Genomic DNA, 8,225 nt, shown 5'->3' with positions numbered 1-8,225 from the left:
AAATGAGAGAGTTTCTTGTGCCAATTCCAGCTTTCTTTAATTAATGCTCTACTCATCAGACAGATTGCAGAGCCATCAGTACTTGTTGAAAGCTTGGCTTCATAAATATTACCCCGCCTGTATCCTTTCAGAACAACTTTGCCTGTAGATTTACTTACAACTTCACAGTGTTCTTCAAAGAAATCCACATGATAACCTCTGTCACAGATTTGACTAACACTCAGCAGATTGTGTTTAAATCCTGAGACCAGAGCTACTTCTTTAATGATGACATTCCCAAGATTGATATTGCCATATTCCAATGTTTTTCCAATGTTGCCATCTCCATAAGAAACACTTGGGCCAGCTTTCTCCACAAAGTCTGATAGCAGGGCTTTATTTCCAGTCATATGTCATGAACATCCACTGTCCAGAACTAGGATGTTTTTCCTGTTGCCCTGCAATCATAAAGACCACTAATGATTAGTTTTAAGGACCCAGACTTGCTTGGATCCTTTGGCCTTATTAAGTTTGTTAACATTTACAGCGGATTTAGCATCAGAGTTTATGTTAACATTTTTCTTATCAGAATTTCCACTATCAGACTTTGAATCAGAACTTACACTAGAAGGAATAATGGAAACTTTATTTAAAGAAGGTTTTATTTGATAATAATCATAGTACAAACTATGATATTTCTTACAAGTATAAATGGAATACCATAAACTACCACAATGAAAACAAGGATTTTGTGGCTTATATCTAACAGACTGACTCTTAACTCCTGACTTTGAAGGTAAGGAGTTTATGTTCTTATTCTTCCTGCAAAAAGAAGCCAGATGGTTAGAACTTCCACAGTTATGACATATTTTCCTAGGAGCTTCAGGAACAGGCTTATAATCATTGCTTTTATTCACACCTTCTTTTCCATTCCTATTTTTCCTAGGTGATTTTACCTTGTTTGCATTCTTAACATCTTTCAGCTTATGCTTAAGCTGTTTCTTTGTCATTAAGCCTATGTTTACTTCAGTTGTCTTTTCCTGTTTTAGTTTGTCAGAAGTTACTTCCTTTTTAACTTCTGATTTCTCATTTTCAGACTTTACAGCTATAAACTTAACAGGTTTTATCTTTGGCTTTTGTTTAACAACTACAGGCTTAATATCTAAAGTTCCTTTATCATTCTTATCCTCTCCATAACCTAAGCCCTTCTTCCAGTTTTCACTACTTAACAGATTCTGAGTTGTTCTGCCAGAGTTAGTCCAAGTCCTAATAACCTCTTTTTCCTTTTTTAACTCAGCTTTTAGAGATTCATTCATTTTTAGCACTTCATCCCTAACATAAAAAGCATCATCTCTATCTTTCTGAGTTTGATGGAACATAACTAACTCCTTTTCTAAGAAATCATTTTTTTTCTTAAAAGCCAGGTTTTCAAAAGTTAATCTTTCACATGTAAAAGTTTGATCTCTATAACTTATAAACATGGTTTTAAGATATTTTCTCAACTCATTAATATCATCAGTATGAAAAGCATAAGTAGTTTGAGGTACCTTTGATTCAGCAGCTTCAGAACTGCTTTCAGCACTTGCTTTATCAGCATTTGCCATTAAGGCGTAATTCTCCTCACTTTCAGAATCTGAGGTGTCTGTCCAGCTTTTCTTCTTTGTGACAAGAGCCTTGCCTTTGTCACTCTTCACTTTCTTGCAATCAGGAGATATGTGGCCTTTCTCACCACAGTTGTAGCATTTGACATTTGTATAATCTCCACTGTCAGACTTTCCTCCTCTGCCCTCAGATTTTCTGAAATTCTTCTTATCAAAACTTGTGCCTTTCCTGGAAAACTTCTTTCCCTTCCTGAACTTCCTGTATGCAATCTTTGTGATCCCTTTCACCATAAGAGCACACAGCTTCATCATCTCCTCATCAGCATCCGTCTCAGTCAAGCTTTCAGATTCTGAGTCATCATCACTTTCAGAACTTGATGACTCAGTATCAGACTTTGTGAAGAGAGCTTTACCCTTGTCTTTCCTTGAGGTAGCTGCCTTGGGGGATTCTTCTTCAGCCTTAAGAGCAACTGTCTTTGACTTTCCTCCTTTCCTCTTGCTTCTTTGTTCCATCTCAAGTTCACGAGTCTTGAGCATTCCATAAATTTCATCAAGAGTTGTTTCATCAAGATTGTAGTTGTCTCTTATTGTTGTTGCCTTCAAATCCTAGCATTCAGGAAGAGCTAACAGGAATTTAAGGTTTGAATCTTCAAGATCATACTCCTTATCAACCAGTGACTGATCATTCAAGAGTTTGACAAATCTATCATATAAATCAGTCAATGACTTATTAGTCTTTGAGTCAAAGTGTTCATACTCTTGAGTGAGTATTGTCTTCCTGTTCTTCTTAATCGTATCAGTTCCCTGACACCTTGTTTCCAGGGCATCCCATATCTCCTTTGCATTCTTGTAGTTTATTACCCTGTTTGACATTACATTATCAAAGGCACTATGCAGTAAGTGTCGTACCTTAGCATCCTTAGTAATTGATGCGATATCTTCAGCAGTGTAATCACTCTTTTCCTTTGGTACAGTCTTTGCTGCTTCACCTGCAACTGCAACCGCGAGCTTGGTTGGTTTGTGAGGCCCTTCTTTGATTCTATCAAGATATTCTGGATCTGTCGCTTCCAGGAACATGGTAATCCTCACCTTCCATATGGGATATTCTGATGGTCTCAATATGGGAACTCTGATAGTCTCATCTCGGCTTTGAATTTGTGTCTTTGGAGGTTCTTCAGTTCTGGTGGGCTTAGTTGGAGTTTCTGTTTCAGACATGATTGTGTTTGGATCTTAAACTGTTTGTGCGTTAACAGATAGGCTATGATACCACTTGTTAGGTCACACACACACTGTAGAGGGGGTGAATACAGTGTATAGTACAATCAAATCGAACTTTAATAACTCAAGTAACAGAAAACAAACTTTATTGAAACAATAAACTTTGTTACAGTATGGAACTGTTCTCTCTCAGTGATGAACAAATATCATGAGAGCTGCTAGGGTTACAAAGAATAATCTTCTCAATTGTGATAACACTTATAGTGTAAACCCTATGTCTATGCTTATATACTACACAATTACAAGATAATCGCTAATTGATATGGAATATAATTCTGCTTCCTAAAATATATCAATCAGATATCTTTTCTTCCAAATATTCTATTCTTCATAGAATTCCTTCTTCATGCATATCTCTTCTTATGTTTGTCTCGATCTTCTATCCTTTAACCAACTGATTTCCTTATCTGAACGTCCTTCAGTACTTAAGTTCTGATATCCATCTTCTGATGATTATCTCCTGATAATATAAGTACTGATATCCTTAAGTCCTGACTTCCAGTAAGTACTGATTTATCCTGATTAAGTAAGATCTGAAAACTAAACATAAATCACATTAGCCATGATATTATCAAATATATCTAACAATATATCAAACACATCAAGAACTTCATTCAAATTTAACTTTAATGTATCAGAAATATAAACCATGTTCGGATTCAATATAGCATAGATAATAATCACAAGTCATATTCCAATTTATGCTCTCATTTTGAATAAGATCAACAATCAATCACATGCGAACACTCCTAATCACAGATTCACAAAAATTCAAGTATGAGCATCACAATCTCATAATTTTAAGGGATTAATTAGAAGAAAATAACTCTTTTACTAAGCCTATATCCTGGCCTGGCTATTAGGGCTTACCTGGTTGACTCAGTCGTGGACTGATCAACTTTCGATTCACCGATTTAAGCCACATGCACATCTGATTTAGCCTCTTGGGGTTGTTTATTCAACCATTCCATTCGATACCAGTCTTCTCCTGTCATCTAAACTGAAAGAACAAGTTAGGGTTTCATAAAATCGGAATCAAAAGTGAAGTTCTAGGTATATATAGTTAGATATATATGAATCAAACGATTTAATGTTCGATTTGATGATTCTCGATCAATTTATGTATAAATCGTCGATTTTTATCATCAAAATCACTTTGATTTCACCAACCCAAACAAGATTATTCATTAATCGTTTGTTCTTGACTACAGATAATAGAATATAAGTATAGTAACTGATAATTTTCATCGAGAATCGAAGAATAATCGAAGAAATATAGATCTAGGGTTTCAGAAAATCGGAGAAAAGGCGAAAGGCGAAAGAGTAGGGTCTCAAATGAACCGTGTAAATGATACTGTACACAAAAATGTTTGTATATATAATTTAGTAATTCAACGGCTACAATTTGATCAATTATATGATCAACGGTCCAGATGCTAGGGTTTTATCAAATTGGGCTTTAAAAATTACAAATGGGTTGGCCTTTTGGTTTTATGACTAACCTGTTTCAAAATATATATATATATATATATATGTATGTATATGTGTGTGTGTATTAAAAACATATGGGCTTGATAATGAATTGGGCCAGATATAATTTTTTGTTTGGGCTGGATACAACACATATAATTAACCCAGAGAATATATTTATATAATATTTTTGTAAAAAATATATTCCAAAATATTCATATATATATAATAAGATTTATATTGATATATATAATTATATCTTATGATAATATAAATAGCCTTTATAAATCTCACTGAGAAAAAATATTAATTCAGAATAGTTTTATTTTCCCGGTTAGTCGAAGCTGTTTAAGATCTCATTAAATCCGATCAATATATTCCTTTATTGACAAATCTGAATTTACGAGACTTAACAACATGATCGGGAAAATATCTTTTTCGTGAGATGGCTTAAATAATCCCAGAAGATAGATAATATGATTTCTTTTTATTGTCTATCTATTTTATTGATTCCAGTATCCCTAAATCCATACAGAGTTTAGTGAATCTTTCGGAATTCAATGGTTTCGTGAATATGTCAGCGATATTAAACTCAATATCTATGTGAGTCATTTTTATATCACCTTTATTGACATGATCACGTAAGAAGTGATGTCTGTTAGGTCACACACACACTGTAGAGGGGGTGAATACAGTGTAAATTACAATCAAATCGAACTTTAGTAACTCAAGTAACAGAAAACAAACTTTATTGAAACAATAAACTCTGTTACAGTATGAAACTGTTACCTCTTAGTGATGAACAAATATCACGAGAGTTGCTAGGGTTACAATGAATAATCTTCTCGAATATGATAACACTTATAGTGTAAACCCTATGTCTGTGTTTATATACTACACAGTTACAAGATAATCGCTAATTGATATGGAATATAATTATGCTTCCTAAAATATATCAATCAGATATCTTTTCTTCCAAGTATTCTATTCTTCATATAATTCCCTCTTCATGCATATCTCTTCTTATGTTTATCTCAATCTTCTTTCCTTTAATCAGCTGCAGTCCTTATCTAAACGTCCTTCAGTACTTAAGTTCTGATATCCATCTTCTGATGATTATCTCCTGATAATATAAGTACTGATATCCTTAACTCCTGACTTCCAATAAGTACTGATTTATCCTGTTTAAGTAAGATCTGAAAACTAAACATAAATCATATTAGCCATGACATTATCAAATATATCTAACAATCTCCCCCAACTTGTAAATTAGCATAATATACAAGTTTAACATATATTTGATGATGTCAAAAACATTAAGTACAAATGCATGAGAAGTAGACTAGATAACTACAGCTTACAGTCCTTAAAGCTTTACCAATCTTTAACTTCTGATAACAGCTTCAGTCTGTACAAATATCATAATTTAATCAGTTGTAGATCTTGACTTGGCTTCATTTTCTGATCTCTTTGATGTCAGGAGTTGTTCTGAGATAGTTCTTCAACAAACATTTCTCGACATATCTAAGTTTATCAATCATCCTCCTTTTAACATCTTTAAGCTCTGCAGTATCTTCACCAATTTGAAAGATTGCAGCCCTGAGATCATTAATCTTAGCTTTTCTTATATCCTGATCCAGTCTGATCAAATATGCCTTATCAGACTCAAGATTGAATTCCACAGCCCTATAACCCGGAAAGGTAGTTATAATCTTAGCAGTGTTGGGCTTCATTTCAACTATATCACCCTTGTGATCTCTGTACTTTGGAAGATATGTGCTGTCAGACTTAACAGAATAAAGCCTTTTCTGTCTCTGAATCTGATCCTTCAAATAGTTTGCAGCACTTTCTGTTAATCTGTCATTCACTTGAAGTAAGAACAGTACATGCTCCAGTTCTTCAAAATACTTCAAAGGAATAGCATTTTGCCTTATATGATAAACCCTACCATCTGTCATGAAGTACAACAAGATGTGTTCCTTCAAGTAGGTATGGTAAACCATTTGTACAGATTCTAGTTAATTCAATCTCTCAGGAGTTGCTCCAACACCTGGTTCACTCAAGGAAGTTGGATCATTGGTAGTGTTCTGTATTCTTCTTTCATTAGCACTTCCTAATCCAGTTTTATCTCTTGCTTCCTTTCCAGTAACTACTCTTGCTTCAAACCGCTTGCAGCAGTCTTCAAAGATTGAATCTGTTTTGCTTTAGTGAATCCTGGTAGGAGTGTCTTTGATCTATCTTCTGATATCAAGTTAACTTGAGCTATGTCAGAGGTTACTTGCTTCTTTGGTGTAATAACCCCAATTTTTGAGAAATTTTGAAACCCTTATGAATAGTGTTTTTGCTGAACGAGAAAACTTTTCATGCCACGCTATGTAGGGGTTCTGTTATTGATCTTATGGGATATTATTAGTACTCTATGAGGTATATAAGTGTATGTAAAGATCGTCAGAATCCAATTACGAACACTTTGATTTTTCCCGGAAATCCACAATATACGGAGAGAATTGAGTATAAGGTAACAGGATAAAAAGGATTTAAATTAAAGGATTATAAGAGAGGATCATAAAAGGAAGACAATGTATTGAGAAAGGTTAAGGGAACCTAAGTAATAAGATCCCGGGTATGATCCTTCAAACGATAAACGAGAACGAAAGTTAAGCGAACCGTATAACAGATCAGCGGTCATTAGGCAAACGATTAGGAAGTTAATCAAAGGGATTAATGGGAATGATGTCATCCAACCAATAGAAAGAAGACAAGGAAGGAAGGATGACATCATGAGGATGAGGTAAGCATGACATGGGAAGGAAGGAGGTGTGGTTGAATAAGGACCACACAAATTCAAGGGCAAGGTAGTAATTTGCTAAATCAAATACAAAAATCAATCAACCAAGCAAATCATTTCATTTTCATCAAACAAAACACAAAATCCTCCATTCTTCATGAAGCTCTCGGGTGGTTTTCTTAAATTTTGAAAGTCCAAGCTCCTCCACTTGTTATTTTCCAAGGTAATTATCCTAGCTTCTCCTAGTTAAGTTACATACTTCCTATAAGTTTAAGCTTCTAATTCCAAGCCAATCTTTTTCTATAAATCATCAAAGAAGATGGTGAATAGTGTTTTCAAGAACTAAAATTTGTGTTCTTGAAGTTTTGTTTAGATTAAGCTTGGATAAGGGCTTTAAAGGTGATTCCAAGCCATCCTCTTGATTCTCCACTCTCCAAGGAAGGTATAAACTACAAACCCTAGCTTTAGTTTTGAGTAATTAGGATTGAATGTGTTTGATATAGCATATGTGAAGCATGATGCTTGATTGGTTGAAGTTTGGTTGAGTTGTAGAGATTAGTTGGTTTTGTTGCATTTTTGGAGTTGTAAATCTTGGTAATTAGTTAAAGAACCTAAGTAAAGCTTTTAGTTCATGTGAGGAATAAGTATAAATGGTAAATGTTGTGGTTTTGATTAAAAGAACTTAAGTATGATTAAAGTTAAGTTTAGGCATAAGTATGAATGATTAAATTAAATTGGTTGGGGTTGTTATGATGTGATAAGGATGGATGTTTGTTGTATGATGGATTTGAGGTTGGATTTGGGGTTGATTTGGAATGGGTTTGAATGGTTTAAAATATTGGAAATCGCGTAAACATAGCCGTCGTAACGTCCGATTTTCTTTGGACTGTTTTTGTGCATAGCATTAGGACCCGAGAACCCCCTGCTAGATTTTGACCACTGCCATGTTTAGATAGCTCATGTTACGAGCTTCGTTTTGATATGTAGTTCGTTCGATTCCGATTTACGGTTTAGGAGAAACGACCGTTTCAAGTAACGGCGTTTCGCGAACGAAACTTTTTCCCTCGCCTTACTTTAGAATGTAGGTTAAAGACCAAAAAGGGTTAATT

This window comes from Apium graveolens, chromosome 7 (genome assembly GCF_009905375.1).
Source record: "Apium graveolens cultivar Ventura chromosome 7, ASM990537v1, whole genome shotgun sequence".
In the NCBI taxonomy this organism is placed as follows: Eukaryota; Viridiplantae; Streptophyta; class Magnoliopsida; order Apiales; family Apiaceae; genus Apium; species Apium graveolens.
The sequence above is the reverse complement of the archived record's forward strand: the minus strand, read 5'-3'. Positions refer to the sequence as shown.